Here is a 15,201-nt window from a genome sequence, read left to right as displayed (position 1 = left end):
AGACAGTAGAACAAAGCCAGTCCCACCCCAACCTGTCCCAGCCTTTCTGAGATGACAGAGTCTCTCCTGGAAGTGCCAGGAGAAAAGGCCCGGAGGTCTGATCACACAGAGTCTCCGTGGAGAGATGGCCTTCCTTCCATAGTGAGATATCAACTGGAAAACAGAAGAAACCGGGATTACCAGTCCCCCAAAACACAATAAAACCAACGATGAAGCTGTCAAGCATGGAAGAAATATGTTATATCAACAAAGAACAGCATCCTTTTCTTGTATTCCCCAACAATGCCAGGACTCACCAGGAAGTGATACCTTGTAACCATTTGGGTTTTTGAAAAGATACATTTCTTTTTTGTTTATGTGTTTGTGCGAGAGTATATGACACATAGTGCAGTGCCCATAAAATCCAGAAGAGGGCGCTCGATTCCCCTGGTGCTGAGTTGGAGCTACAGATAGTTGTGAGCTGCCCCAGATGGGGGCTAAGAACCAAAGTCAGCTTCGTAGAGCCCTGAGTGCTCTTACCTGCTGAGCCTCCTCTCCAGCCCTTTGTCCAGTAGTTGAATCCTAGGCACCACATTCTGTAAAGGACCTCAGTGTTTCTTTGTGCATGTGCATGTGTGAGTATGGGTATGCACATCCACGTGGAGGTGCGTACATGTGTGTGTGTGTGTGTGTGTGTGTGTGTAAGCACATGTATGCATGCTTGTACAGAGGTCAGAGGGCAACATTGAATGTCATTCCTCAGGTGCCGTTCATCTTGGTCTTGTTTTTTTCTTTTCTTTTTGAGACAAGTTCTCTAAACAACCTGAAACACATCAAACAGCTAAATTGGCTGGTTGGTGAGCCAAGGGGATCTGCCTGCCTCTGTTTGCCAAGTGCTGGGGTCACAGTGCTTGCTATGACACACAGTTTCTCTTACATGACTTCTGGGAATTGAACTCAGGTCCTCAGACCTGTAAAGCAAATGCTTTGGTGACTGGCATCTCCGCCCATCACACTTATGTTTCCCTTCAAGATATGCTTACGGTTAGTACACCCATCACTCATGCTCCAGAATCAGTGTACAACAGTAAACAAAATGGACAAAGAACTCTTCCTACCCATTGAAGTGTATATTCAAGTAGGAATAAACAAGCAAAACAATAAGCATTTAAAATAAGAATTGCGGGCTGGAGAGATGGCTCAGTGGTTAAGAGCATTGCCTGCTCTTCCAAAGGTCCTGAGTTCAATTCCTGGCAACCACATGGTGGCTCACAACCATCTGTAATGAGGTCTGGTGCCCTCTTCTGACCTGCAGGCATACACGCAGACAGAATATTGTATACATAATAAATAAATATTAAAAAAATAAGAATTGCAATTGTATATAAAGTAGCAAAGGAAAGGAATAGTGAAAATGACATTCAAACAGACTTGAAAAGGGGTGGCGAGGTGCGGTATGAATGTGTGGATGCTCCTGGAAATCAAGAAAATCTGTGGCCTGCCCTCTGGGCAGCCATGTCAGAGAAGAACAAAGACCCACGTTCTAGAGTATGGAGCGAGATGGGGCCTTCTACATGACAGAGAAAATTGTTTTAGGTAAAAGCAGGGTTGTTCCATTCCTGTTACTACTTCCCAAGCTTCATGCACATAAAAAAAAAAAAAAAAAGACTAGCTTGGGAAAAAAACAGATTGCTGGGGGCAAGACTTCCATTGTGGTATACTGGAGAGCCTAGACACCTCGCTTGGTCCCATCTTCAGTGGTAGCAATGCTGAGACATTTCTTTGCCAAGGCTAGCATTACCCTTGTAGCAAAACCAGAAAATGATACCATGGTGGGGAAGACTGACAAAACAAAAACAAGTAAACCAAAAATACTGCAAGCTAATGTCCCCAATAGTGCAAAAATTCCTAACCCAATACTAGCAAGGCAGAGTTCCGCAGTGCTTTGGAAGAACCATTGTTCACGATTAAATGCCGCGCGTCTCTGGAACGCAAGGACAGTTCAATTGCTGCAAAGCACCAAAGTGCTCCGCAAGATTAAGAGAATGAAGAGCCCACTCCGTGTTCCTCTCTCATCAGAAGCAGAAAACACATTTGCCAAGATAAACACACTTTTGGGATAAAACTTCTTGAGCGATTAAGTACGGAAGAAAAGTACTTCGACATAATAAAGTCTGTAGAAGACAAGCCCATAGGCTAGACCCTACTCAGTTATGGAAAGTTAAAAGCGTTCCTTCCGGTACGGGAGCAAGACAAAGCTGTCCAATCACCGTCTCTCTTCTCAAAGCACTGAAAGCCCTAACCAGAGTAACCATTCCAAAAAAGACATTGAAAGCAGAAAAGATGGTGTTAAATTTTAACTGGATGCAAAAGGAGCTGCCTTTCAGACCGTGAGCTTTAAATCACTGTAGTGAGACCCAAGTCTTTATTCATCAAAATAGCAATTATACAGTCAGTACACCCTTGCCAATGAGAAAGGTTTGTTTATTCCTGTATTGCAAAAACCCGTGCTTTGGGATTTGACGGGCTCTTGGAAAGCCGTCCTGCATCCTGCTGGCTGTGGGAGGGTTTCCCTGCAGAAAGCCGTCAAGACACCCAAGGAAGTGGTCAGGCAATGAGAGGTTATGAGAACGGTGGGTGAGGAAGACACTGTATCCATGTGAGAAGTTTTGCTTCGTAACTTCAAACAGACCGCTGTATTTTGGCTCAGGCGCCGCCACAGTTCCGAGAATTCCTCAATCGAGCCCTGGACAGCAGCGGCTTTCTCCACCTCCCTTGATACCTTGGGAGGAGATGTGATCCTGCTGGAGCCTGGTGTGGAATTACTAGTCCCTGGAGTCACAGAGAAAACTGCCTGGGGGGAGTCACACTCAGCAGTGGGCAGGCTCCCGGGCTCTCTCCGAGGATCTGGGCTCACAGCCCCGGCTGTTGGGTCAGCGCCACCCACCAGCCCCACCTCCCCTTATCACGCCCCTCCACTGGAGTCTGAGAGTTTGGTTTTCCCCCTCCATCCCACTCTCTTTTGTACGTTTTCCTCCTGTTCTCACTCGTCCGTGTTTGGGAAAGTGAGTATCCCACTCCGAATGGAAAGCTTGAAGCACGGACATATAACCTCTTACTGGAGATGAACCCTGCTAAGAATCGTCTGTCCCATTTGCTTGAAGTAAATAACTAAATGTCTTTTCTCAAATGGATAGACAATTAGAACTCACTTACCCATTCTTTCCTCATGGATGTGACATCCAGTTGTCATCGCCTTATGTGCACCCTCTTACTGCCATGAAGCTGGTTTAAGACTGTGGTCCCACAGGTCAGGTTGTTGGCTATGTCAGTATCATCCTGTTTCCATACAACAATAGCTATGACCATTTCAGACTGTGATTGGCTGCATGTCCCCAAATCCTCATAAGAGTGTCCCAGGCAAGTAAAACAAATTGCCCTTCTGTGACCAAATCCACAGGTGCTAGTCAGACCTGGCAACTCAGGCAGGACAAGTGCCAGACAGGGCCTCTTGCCCACTTTTCACCTGTAGCTTTGGAGGTCGTGATTGCCTGAAGGCCAGTGGGTACCTAGACATCTTTTGCAGACAGGATGAAGGGGCGGGGCAAAGGAAAAAAGTGGTCTCTAATCCGAATGTAGCCTGTTTGTCAGGAAGTTTCCTTGAAGAGTCTCACAAGACAGCTTTGCTTAAATCTGAGTAGAAAGAGCTACATTTGGGGACCTCTCTGAAGAGAGAAATAACATGAAAAGTTGAGGATGTCAGCACCCCAAAAGCTTCAGGAGCGTTAGCAGTTAGGTGGGCGAATGAATGCTGGGTGATGAACAAGGCATGTCATGATGAACTTGTTTTTCTGTCCGCTCAGACTGCGTTCCTTTCCTCTCGCTCTCCTAGAGGGAGAGAAGAACAATCACCAGCGACAGGAGACCTTCACAGAAAAGCAGCGCCTAGAGCCGGCTTCACGCTCAGGAGGGAAAGCTACATCTCATTCTCGTGGTCTCGGGTGCTCTACACAGTGAGAGAAACTTCTCTAGTAACAAACCCTGCAAGTAACGGCTTAGAAGTCCAATCTTTTAAAACAGGACACTCATGTTTATTTATCAGTGTCCATAGGGAAGCTATCTGAGTGCCTGATTGTCAGTCCTTGGATGTCACATTAAGGCTGAGAATAAAATGACTTGGCTTCCTATTTGTTAAGATTTTTCTCTAACTCATTCAGTGATGTTTGCCAGGTTTGTCGACAAAGCTCTGTTCTCAACAATACAGTCAAGAGCAGCTGAAACAACGGGGGTGTGTTCTGAGACAGCATCGTCTCTGTACCAACTTCAGGGTGCTTTCACAACACGGAGGGCTGGGGCAGGCACTGGATGTCACCTCTCAGTGCAGTCAAGAGCTGCAGAAGCCCCGAGTGTTAATGCTGCTGCCAGCTGCTGAGGCCCAGTTCGCAAGAAGTTGTGCCTTTAGGGGGAGGCCAGTAAAATCAAGGCTGAGAGGGGAGCAAAGGAATCAGACAGCAGCTGGGAACGTGGAGCAGTTGCTAGAAAGCCTGCTTAGCATCACAAAGCCCCAACGGTCTAGTCCCACCCCTGGATAAACCAGGCATGCGATGTACACCTGTAATCCCAGCACTCGGGACGTGAGGACAGAAGGAGCGGGAGTTCAGTGTTCTCTCTGGCTGCATAGCAAGTTTGAGACTAGCCTGGACTACATGAGACCCTGTCTTAAAAAAGAAAAAAGAACAACAACAACAAGAAGCAAGCAGTCGTTGCCTGACAACATCAACAAGTGCTGTGCCCTGTACACTGCTGTATGTTTGTGCTCCTGGTTGGAGGCACAGTTAGGGATTTGGAATTATCATCAACATACACACATATACACATACAGATACATACATGCACATAAGCACACATAGACATTCATACACATACATACACACAGAGACATATACATGCAATACATACATTGACACATATACACATATAGACATACATACAAATGTTTGCACAAAGAGACACACACATGGACACACAGATATACATAAATACACATACATACACACACACACATACACATGAGAGGGGTAGTTTGATGCTGACTTTACCATGGCTGTATTGGCTCCACTGTCATCTCACAGGCCCACCTTCACGTATGCTCCTCAGTCTCGGGAATGCCACTGATGCTCATGTTACAACACGCTTTTCCCTGCCTTCCTACCAGGATATTATACGATGCACTGTTCCGTTTCTGACCTGAATCAGAATGCCTCTCATTCCTGCTATAGAATGTTATGGGGGCCGCTGGGGAAATGGCTCAGTGGGTGAGTGCCGTTGCTGCACAAGCAGGAGAATCTAGGTTCGAATCTTCTGAATCAATGGTAAAATGTAACTCCTGTACTGCAGGAGGTGGAAATAGGATGGTGAATGAGCGTGCTGACCAGCCTAGCTCTGGGTTCAGTGAGAGGGACCCCATCTCAAGGGAACCAGTCAGACAGTGATAGAGCAGGATGCCCAATGCCCTCCTTCAGCCTGTGTACAAATATGCACGCACACACCTGTACATACACACAGCATGCACACACCTGTACACACACACAGCATGCACACACCTGTACACACACACAGCATGCACACACCTGTACACACACACACACACACAGAGTGTTCTTGGATACCATAGGCTTAGCCAGTCTCCTGATGTTATTCATGTCTCAGGATTTGCTGACTCTTTTATTACAAGTGTCAAACTTTAGCAAATTGAAAATAGTATACATTTTGATGTTTACTATGATGCTGTGTTAAATACACTGAAGGGAGAGAAAACATCTCTTCTTTGTATTCTAGCGGTTTCTATCCACCCTCACCTGTGAGTAAGACTGACTCACCGGTTTCTATTTCTGTTGCCTTTTCCCATTTGACACCAGGTTCTGCTGTTGTCATAAAGTGGGACTTTGATTTCTTGGGCTCTTTGGCATGTAGGACACTGTCCCTGGCCCATGTTGCCACCAAGGGCCACATAGATGCCCGGGCTGTAGGCTGCAGCCTGTGGTCATATTGGCATCATATTGGTGTCCTTGGCTGATTTGAGTGGCCAGGGCTATCACCTGGAGCCACGGTATGGTCAGACCATGGCTGCTGCCAAGAGCCATGTTTGAGTCCGTGACCCTGCCACAGCCAGGGTCTGTGCAGCCATCTGTAGTATAGCTCATAAGACCTTCAAAGGCCATGCTGATGCCAGGGGCTGAGCTGCCACCTGGGGCCGTGTTGGTGTCTGAGAGCCATGCTGCGGTGGGGGCCATGCCAGTCTGGATGGCCTGTGCTGTCACTTGGAACTAGGAAATAAATTCAGCAAAGCTAAGAGAGCAAAATCAACACGTGAAGACCAGTGTTGTTTTTGTAAACAGTATGCAGCCTTTATTTGTAGTGTGTGTTTGTGTATTGTGTGTGTGTGTGTGTGTGTGTGTGTGTACTCTATTGGGATTCAAATGCTGATTTGCTTGTTTATGTTTTTTGTTTGTTCAGTTATTGGAAAGTCTGAAGGCATTCTTTCTGGTGAGGTTATCAGAGGGTCCTGTTATGTTGTTCCGGATGGCCTTAAATTTTCAGGTTCAAGCAATCCTCCTGCTTCCGAAAGAGCTGAGACCCAGATATGCACCACCATGTCTGATTCCCAAGAAGAGGTTAAAAACTTGGAGTAGGATGCAATGTGGGGTTCAGAAGGAGTTAGGGGGTCGTGGATACCATCAAAAGACATTGCTATGCATGTGTGAAATTCTCTAAGAATACATAAAATATTTTTTAAAAATGCAAGCGTTGGGAGCTTTAAAAATGGTTCAGTGATTAAGAGCAATGGAAGCTCTTCCAGAGGATCCAGGGTTCAGGTCCCAGAATCCACATAACAGGTCATAACTGCGTGCAACTCCAGCTCCAAGGGATCCAGCTTCCTCTTCTGGCCTCTGTGGGCAACAGGCATGCACACGGCATGCATACATATGTGCATGTAAAACCCTTACACACATAAAATAAACCTTGAAATGTAAAAAACGTAATGTAAGCATTGTGTGATAGAGATTTTGTCTCTTTGTGTGCGCCTGTATATATGATACTTAGGGATGCAACCCAGGGCCTCTTCAGTATTGGGCAAGTGTTCTATTCTACCACTGAGTTTTGTCCCTGGACTGTGTGTGTGTGTGTGTGTGTGTGTGTGCGTGCGTGCGAGAGAGAGAGAGAGAGAGAGAGAGAGAGAGAGAGAGGAGAGAGAGACTGTGTGTGAGATAGAGACAGTGTGTGTTTATGTGTGTGTATATGTGTTATCAATTATTTAATTTGAGAAAATGTTTCGCTATGTAGCACTGGGCCTGGAATCCATTCTATAGACCAGGCTGGCCTCAAACTCAGCTGTTCACCTGCCATTGCCTCCCAAGTGCTAGGATTAAAGGTGTGTGCCCCCATGCCTGGCATGTGTGTGTTTTAAGTTTCCACAAAGTGTCTCCTGAGATAGATTTTGCCTTGTAGCTCAGGCTGACCTTGAACCCAGTAGCCTCCTGCCTCCACTTCTTGAGGTTGGGATTAGGGAGTACGTCCCAAGTCAGCTGTCAAGTCATATCAACTTTACAGAAAAGTTTTAAGTGACAGGCCCTCTCTGCCGGGGACCCAGAAGATGCTACCAAGAGCCAGGGGCTGTATGTCCTATCGGATTATAAATATAAATAAAGTGGTTTTTGCCTTTACAAGTGGGCACGCGGCTTCGCTCCCAGTTTACTCTATGTCGGCACCGATTGCATCGACAGCTGATTCCTCTAAGTGGAGCCGCCATCATGGACCTAGGAGGCCACTGGTGGCAGGGAGAGTGGCTTCCCATCGTCCCTCTCACGGACAACACTGCAGAGGCAGTCGCGGGTACGTCTTTGCTCACTTGAATGGTTATTTCTGGGGCGGAGTCTGAGCCACAGTGGCTAGCTCCACTGAAGTAGACCCTGTTGGTGAATATGTAGGCCCAGCTTTAAACCTGATGCGTACTGCAAAAGCCACCAGCAGGGGGCGACATCGCTCCTCAGCGCGCTCCCTTGCTTGTTTACATAAAAATCACCTGGGGCTCCAGACAGGGCTTAATGGTTAAGAGAGCTTGCTGCTCTTTCAGAGGGCCTGAGTTCAGTTCCCAGCAAGCACAGTAGGCAGTTCACAACTGCCTGTAACTCCATGTCCAGGGGTCCAGCTCCCTCTTCTGGCCTCTGTGAGCACCCACACATATGTGGCACGAACACACACACACACACACACAATTAAATATTTTTAAACACCATGCTTTATTTCCATGCTTCCATTATTAATGAAGTTGGTCTCTCTTCCTACCCTTCAAAGTTCTTCAAACTCGATCTTTTCCAAACTTAATTAATTTGTATCATTTAGCTAATTTGATGCTAGATGCCCTCTTGCTCTTGTGGATGTATCAACATATCACACGCAAAAAAGTTAGCATATTTTATATTCTATGCCTCAAGGATGTTGACCTCCTGTCTAGAAGAAAAGTTCTAAGCATTCCCCCCAAGTTTTAATTTTAACAAGAATTATTGTAGTTTTTATTTATGGGTATATGTGCACATTGGAGCAGTACCTGTGACGGCCAGAAGAGGGCATCAGATCCTATGTGCTGGAGTGGGCTGGTTGACGGTAGATCTCCACAAGAGCAGCAGGCATTCTTAACTGCTGAGCCATCCGTCCTTCCAGCCACAATTTTTAACGACTTAATCAGACAAAAGCTGATTGATTGTACTTGCTCAAGTATGTTTATCTTTCTTCTGTAACTTCTCACCCAGAGTTCCCATCTGGCCACCCATGGTTAGGTCCCTTCCATCCTTAACTTGTGGGAGTATTTTTCTATTTGGGATGAGGTAAGAGTCTAGCCAAATGGTCCAGACAGGACCCTTCCAGGTTTCTCTGAGCCCGAGGTCCGGGAAGCTGACTGTGGCTGTAGCTGGGTCAAAGGCAGGAGTGAGCCTTCCCCTCCCCCTGCTCCCTGGCTCCTGAACAGTAATACTGGTGAGGGTACTCAGAAGAAATGAAGGAGCAGGATGAGGGGCAACCCTCCTGTGAGCCGAAATCCCAGTCCATGGCTCTGGGTCCGGGGTTCACATTCCTGAACAGGAGAGGCACTGGCTTGGTTTCCCATTTACCTCGAAGCATCAACAACAATATGTGGAACCATCAGGAGAGTGGCCGACGGCCAGTCACCCAGCTCAGTCATACATATTGGCGGTGACTAAGCTCAGCAAAGATCACCTTCTGCACAAGGTGCTTGCATTAACACCTGCTTCCTGCATATGTTCCCAGCTGATATGCTCTTTGATTTCAATAGTTACTTTTATTTTTTTTCTAGATTGAGTTTTATTTTGTGTGTGTGTGAATTGGTGTTTTGCCTGCATGTATGTGTGAGGGTGTTAGATCGCCTGGAACTTAGAGTCACAGACAGTTGTGAACTGCCATGTGGGGGCTGGGAATTGAACCTGGGTCCTCTGGAAGAGAAGTGAGTGCTCTTAACAACTGAGCCATCTCTCCAGCCCCTCAATAATTACTTTTCAAATATTTGGTTTTCGATTTAAGTGCGTGTGAGCCTGAATACATTCATGTGCTCCGTGTGCATGCAGTAGCCCACAGAGACCAGGAGAGGGCAGCAGACACCATGGAGCTGGTGTTACAGGACGCTGTGGGCTGCCTGGGTTTGTTCGGAACCAAATGCAGGTCCTGTGCAAGAAGAAGTGGTGATTGTTCTTGAGGTCTCAGTAGTCCTCATTGTCCACTATGTTCAGCGAGACCGGTTTTAACCCGGGCTTTTTCAGACCCAGAACAATGGCAATGGGTTTTTGATCCTACTGTACCTATTGGTTTCGTGGGAGCCTAGGCAGTTTCGTGGATGCTCACCTTACTAGACCTGGATGGAGGTGGGTGGCCCTTGGACTTCCCACAGGGCAGGGAACCCTGATTGCTCTTTGGGCTGACGAGGGAAGGGGACTTGATTGGGGGAGGGGGAGGGAAAGGGGAGGCGGTGGTGGGGAAGAGACAGAAATCTTTAATAAATAAATAAATAAATAAAAATTTAAAAAAAAAAGAAGTAGTGAACAACTCTCCTAACCACTGAGTCATCTTTACAGCTCCTGACTTTAATAATTATATTTATCATCATATATGTTATTTTATATGTATACATGAACCTATCTAATCAAGTTCTAGAATATCTATTCTGTTTCGCTAATCTCCCCTCCCTTTCCTACTCTGTGTGTGGGGGGGGAAGAATGGGGGTGGTTTGGTGACTTGAACTCCACTGAGCACATGTTTAGAGCATACCTGCCAGTGTGCTATATTATCAGCCCATTCTGCAACATTGTGTTGTTCTAATTCATTTAACTCTCTGAGAGCTGGGGAGAAGTCACTTGCATGCAAATAGTGTCTCTAGGATATTGGTCCTTTTTATCCAGAAATACGCTCAATTTCTTCATTTTGAGCTCCATTTGTATGTCACTATTCAATGTTTAATCGCTTCTTGAAAGTTCTTTTTGGATTACTATTCTGCGCATCATGTGTGTGTAGGTGGTGTGACACAGCCCGTGTGTGGAGGGCAGAGGCCAGCTTTGTCCCATCATTCTTTCCTCCCATCTTCGGGGGGTCCCTGGGATCAAACCTGGATTTGAGGAAAATCCAGCTGCATAGCCTGTGCCATCAGCACCTGGCTCTGGGCCACCAGCACCTCCCTCTGCCCCTTTAATCATTCATTTGTGTAGATCAATTTTACTTTTCCGTTTGATGTAGCACTCATTTTGATAGTTTTGTTTTACAAATACCACACTTCCCTGATTATATTTAAAATGTTTAAGCCTATCTTACACCACAACAAAAGCTATCATGTATGAAACACTGCCTGAGGAGTGGAGGAGAGGGCTCAAAGGTTAAAAACGCTTGCTGCCTTGTGGCGGCAGAGTTCAGCGCCGACAAGAAGGTAGGCAGCTCTAGTGGATGTGTAGGTTTTTGTAGGTCGGGAAGGCGATCCCCAACACTGACAGTGTCTCCCTGCGACACTGAATGACCTCGCTATGTTTGATGCTTTTAGTGAAGGGCTCCTTATCGGAAAACGTAGCTTCAAGAACAGAGCTGAGTTTGACATCTGTGCTTTCAGGAGGAGTGAAGGACCTTGGTTGGTCCTGGGTTTCCCAGAAACGGGAGCTGAAGTCGTAAGGGTTTCCAGGGAGGGCTGGTCCCAGAACTGCCAGGAGGGTGGGAAAGAGGTGGAAGGAAAGGCATAGTGGAAGAAAACGCTAGGACCAGGGGACTCGGTGCCTTGATGACTAGACCTTCCCAGGACACAGGACTGGGGTCTCCCTCTGTGCTGTGATGGATGCCCTGTGGTCCCTGAGGAAAACAGACATCCAGTCCCTTGTCCTGGTGTAAGTTCCCAGGGGACAGGATGCACTCTGCCTGCTCTGGGGTCTATAAAATCCAGCTTGCTGCAGCAGAAAAGCCCAGATGAACCAGCTGGAGTCAGACTTGCTGGCGGGGACATTGAGGCGAGACATTGAGCCATTAAGATGGTTGCTCCAGAGGGCAGGTGCTAGGGCCCGGGTCTGCTAAACCTAAGTGGTTCTGGGAGTGTTATGCTGGACCTCAACACAACCCAAGTGTCCTGGCTAGTTTTAGGTCAACTTTATACAGGCTAGAATCATCTGAAAGGAGGGAACCTCAATTGAGAAAATGCCTCCGTAAGATCTGGCTGGAGGGCATTTTCTTAATTAGTGATTGATAGGGAGGTTAACGTGGTCTCAACTTTGGCCAAACTTGTATTCGTTACTTTTCTTGTTACTATGAAAAAATGCCTGGCAATATGCAATTTAAAGAAAGAAATGTTTCTTTTGACTTGGCTTTAGAGAATACAGCTCACCATGGCGGGAAGGCATGGTGGCAGGGGGCCGAGGCCGCGGTCATAGCTGCTCTGCAGTCAGGAAGCAGAGAGAGTGGAAAGGAAGTTGGCCTGAGCTATAAAAACCTCACATCCCACGCACAGCAACCCACTTCCTCCGGCGAGGCTCCCCTTCTTAAAGGTTCCACAACTTTCCAAAACACCGCCACTAGCTGATGTCAAAGTGTTCAAGTCCACGAGCCTGTGAGGACGCTTCATGTTCAGATGCTGCGCTGCTGTATCCTGGGCCACACCTCTCTGTCTCCAGCTAAGAGCCTTCCCTGGGAAGGATGCAGAATACCCACTCTAGCAATGCACAATCCCCAGGGCGGAGTCTGCTTCCTCCAGACACCCACTGCCTCTCTGTGCAGCAGCAAAGGGTGGGGTCCTTATCATATGGGATGTCCTGACAGGGTGTGAGCTCGCTGAAGCTGCCTGGGCAGTTTCTCACGGCCGCTCCTGTACAGACAGAGCTAAAGCACAGACACAGTGTGTGTGGCTCTACTCCATGGCTTTTCAGAAGAGGAAACTGAGGCCTCGGGATTTCACACAGAGTCCCAGCTAAGTCCCTACGGTCTTTCTTTTATTTACTCTCTGGTGCTGGAGCTGGAAGCCAGGGCTTTATGCACTCTAGACAAGAACTCTAACACTAAGCCCCAACCTCAGAGCTGCTAAACTGATTCTTACTGTGCATGCACATTTGTTATTAAAAGCTCAGTTGGGGACCACTGAGATGGTTCAGTGGGTAAAGGTGCTTGCTGCCAAGACTGGTGATATGAGTTCGAGCCCCAGGACCCACACACGGGAGTGAAAGAGTCAACATCCACAAGTTGTCCTGGAACCTCTACATGGATGGTATAGCATGTGGTAGGATGTGTGCATGAACACACACACACACACACAATGCTTTAAAATAAAATGCAGCTCAGTCGATAAAGTGCTTATCTTATCTAGCACGCATGTAGCCCTGGGTTTTCCTCGTCATGGCCTAAGCCAGGCGACATGGCACACAACCGAAATCCCAGCACACGGGAAGTGGAAACAGGGGAATCAGAAGTTCAAGGCCACCATAGAGTACATGACATATGACAAGTGAAACAGCAAATGTAACTCCTGTGCCCCCAAAGCAGCTGTCTTTCCTATCTGACTTGTCCATTCGGCTACCTCTGGTCTCCGGGGACAGGATCTGCCCTGCCTCCTCCTCACCTTCAGTCTTTGTCTATAGCAGGTATCAGGAGTGCCTGACACCTAGCAGGTGATCAATAAATGGATTAATTAGTGACTTGACACCCCTATTTATTCCCAGGATGTTGTGTAGTAGTCATGGATACTCACTCGTACAGTTGAATTGAAGGAGGACGTGGCAGGGTAAGGAAATTCACTGCTTGTTTCTAGCTAGTCTGCACACACACACACACACACACACACACACACTTTGACCTAGAATTCCCTGTCTAGCAAAGAACGACCTTCAATTCTAGATCCACCTGCCTCTACCTCCTGAGGGCTGGGGTTATAAGTGAGAGCCACCAGAACGGTCTATTTCAGTGCTAGGGGACAAAACAATGCTTGTAGGCAAGCATTCTCCCAACTAAGTAAGTGCACCCCCAGCCCCAGATTGAGTTTTGATTGTGCTAAGGGTAGGAATCCCTAACCCACACCAGTCTATGTTTCAAGCCGTTTCCTAAGCTTGCAGCTTAGGAAATCGCCGTTGCAGCAATTTTATTCTCAAAATATGTTGTGATAAATATTATTATCATAAATATTACCAAAAAAGGGAACTGAGGCAGAGGGCCATGGAGGAAAGCAGCCTGCCCCCGCCATAGTACTGGTAAGCCGGGTGAGGGGAGTTGAAATGGAGGCAGGGGTTTCCATCTCTGCACCCACCCCTGGGCCTTTGCCCGCATCCTTTGGTGATGGACAGAGAGCCTGATTTTCCATCATCCTGACAGCGTCCCACCTGGCAAGATGTCCTCTAGTGTGCATGACTGTAGCACCGTCTGCAGCTGATGCTCCTGACTGTGTGTGACGGTGGCGTGAGGAATTGTTCCAGCTGGATCCTGAGTGTGTGTGGCTGCAGCGTGTGTGATAGTCGGCAGCTCACGTCCCCAGGTCTGTGTGACGGGGGCAACAGCCGCTGAACCCGGAGCGCTTCTGCAGAGTTGCTCAGAGCCCATGAAACTGGAAACTTCTCAGAAGCCCAGAAGTGTGGTCAAGCACCTGGCTTCCTGGCTTCTAAGAGCATTTACCAGAGCACTCGCCTTCAACACTCACTGAAACAACTTACAGAAGAGAGCTTTGTCTCTGAATCCGCTGGTGTGCTGCGGAACAGAGGCGGCGTGAAGGGTGTGAATTGGGGAGGCTCCCACCTGGTGTAGCTTCTCTGTAAAGCCCAGGCCTACAGTCTCCCTACTGTACCTTGTCAGGGACTGGAGCAGAAGGTTCATTCCTGCTGCAGTGCCTGTTCTTACTTCTGCAGGGCCAGATGACGGGACAGACCCTCAGTGACATGAAGCAGTCCCCTAGGTGAGACTGGATTGCAGAACGTTCTGGAATCCAGGCCTCTGCTTGGCAGCAGTATCTCTTTCCAGTAAAGCACTCTGGGCAGGACTTCACAGAACTGTTTAGATAAGCTTTCCACCTTCTTGGTCTGAGCTGTATCGCAGAGTGGATGTGTCATCTCTTGTTCTTAGGAAAGTGATTTCTGCGAGACCACGTTTCACAATTGCAGATCTCATCCTTGAAAGGCAGCGAGCTCCGGGCCTCGCGCGGGTAGTCAGCTGCCGCCACAAGGCTTGCTCCATTCACAACGTGCTGTGGTGGGTGCCACCAGCTGCTCCCAAAGGCCTGACCGTCTGAGTGGAGCCCCTGACTCCTTCATTCTCTGGGGTCTGTCCCCCTTCCTCCTGCACCATCACCTACATCTACCGGTTAATCTGAATGAGCAGAGACACACTCAGTGACTGGCATGTGTAGTGCCGTGCGTGTGGCTGAATTTGAAGACAGGCTTCCGTTTTCTGCAATACCGCACTTACAACATTTCCCTGAGTCATTTGGAAAGCCTTTGAAATGCGTTCGAACCCCTCAGCTGCTCTCCTCTGGGGAGAACTTGTAGCCAATGTGGAGACCTTTCTTTCCTAACTTGAGTGGAGCTATTTCACCTTCTGGATTCTCGGGCTTTAAGCCATCCCTTCTCTAGGGACCGTTATTGGACCCTCTTCTATTACTCAATTTCCTCCCCAAAACAAAACCTCCAAACCAGTTGTTTTTTTTGTTTTTTTGTT

The 15,201-nt window shown here is 47.6% G+C and overlaps 1 protein-coding gene and 1 non-coding gene across 2 annotated transcripts in view; both read right to left on the bottom strand.

Moving 5' to 3' along the window:
* The window catches only part of Sfxn1 (sideroflexin 1), a 1,040,418-nt gene that overhangs the window by 892,681 nt on the left and 132,536 nt on the right, over nt 1-15,201 (bottom strand). The gene's annotated exons all lie outside the window — the stretch shown is intronic.
* LOC126503073 (small nucleolar RNA U3) lies at nt 3,834-4,050 on the bottom strand. The gene has a single exon (XR_007592143.1). It is a non-coding gene; the product is annotated as a small nucleolar RNA U3 (small nucleolar RNA).

The sequence above is a fragment of the Alexandromys fortis genome, unplaced genomic scaffold (assembly GCF_014885135.2).
Source record: "Alexandromys fortis isolate MF-2015 unplaced genomic scaffold, M_Fortis_MF-2015_v1.1 scaffold_1, whole genome shotgun sequence".
NCBI lineage: Eukaryota > Metazoa > Chordata > Mammalia > Rodentia > Cricetidae > Alexandromys > Alexandromys fortis.
The sequence above is the reverse complement of the archived record's forward strand: the minus strand, read 5'-3'. Positions and strand labels throughout refer to the sequence as shown.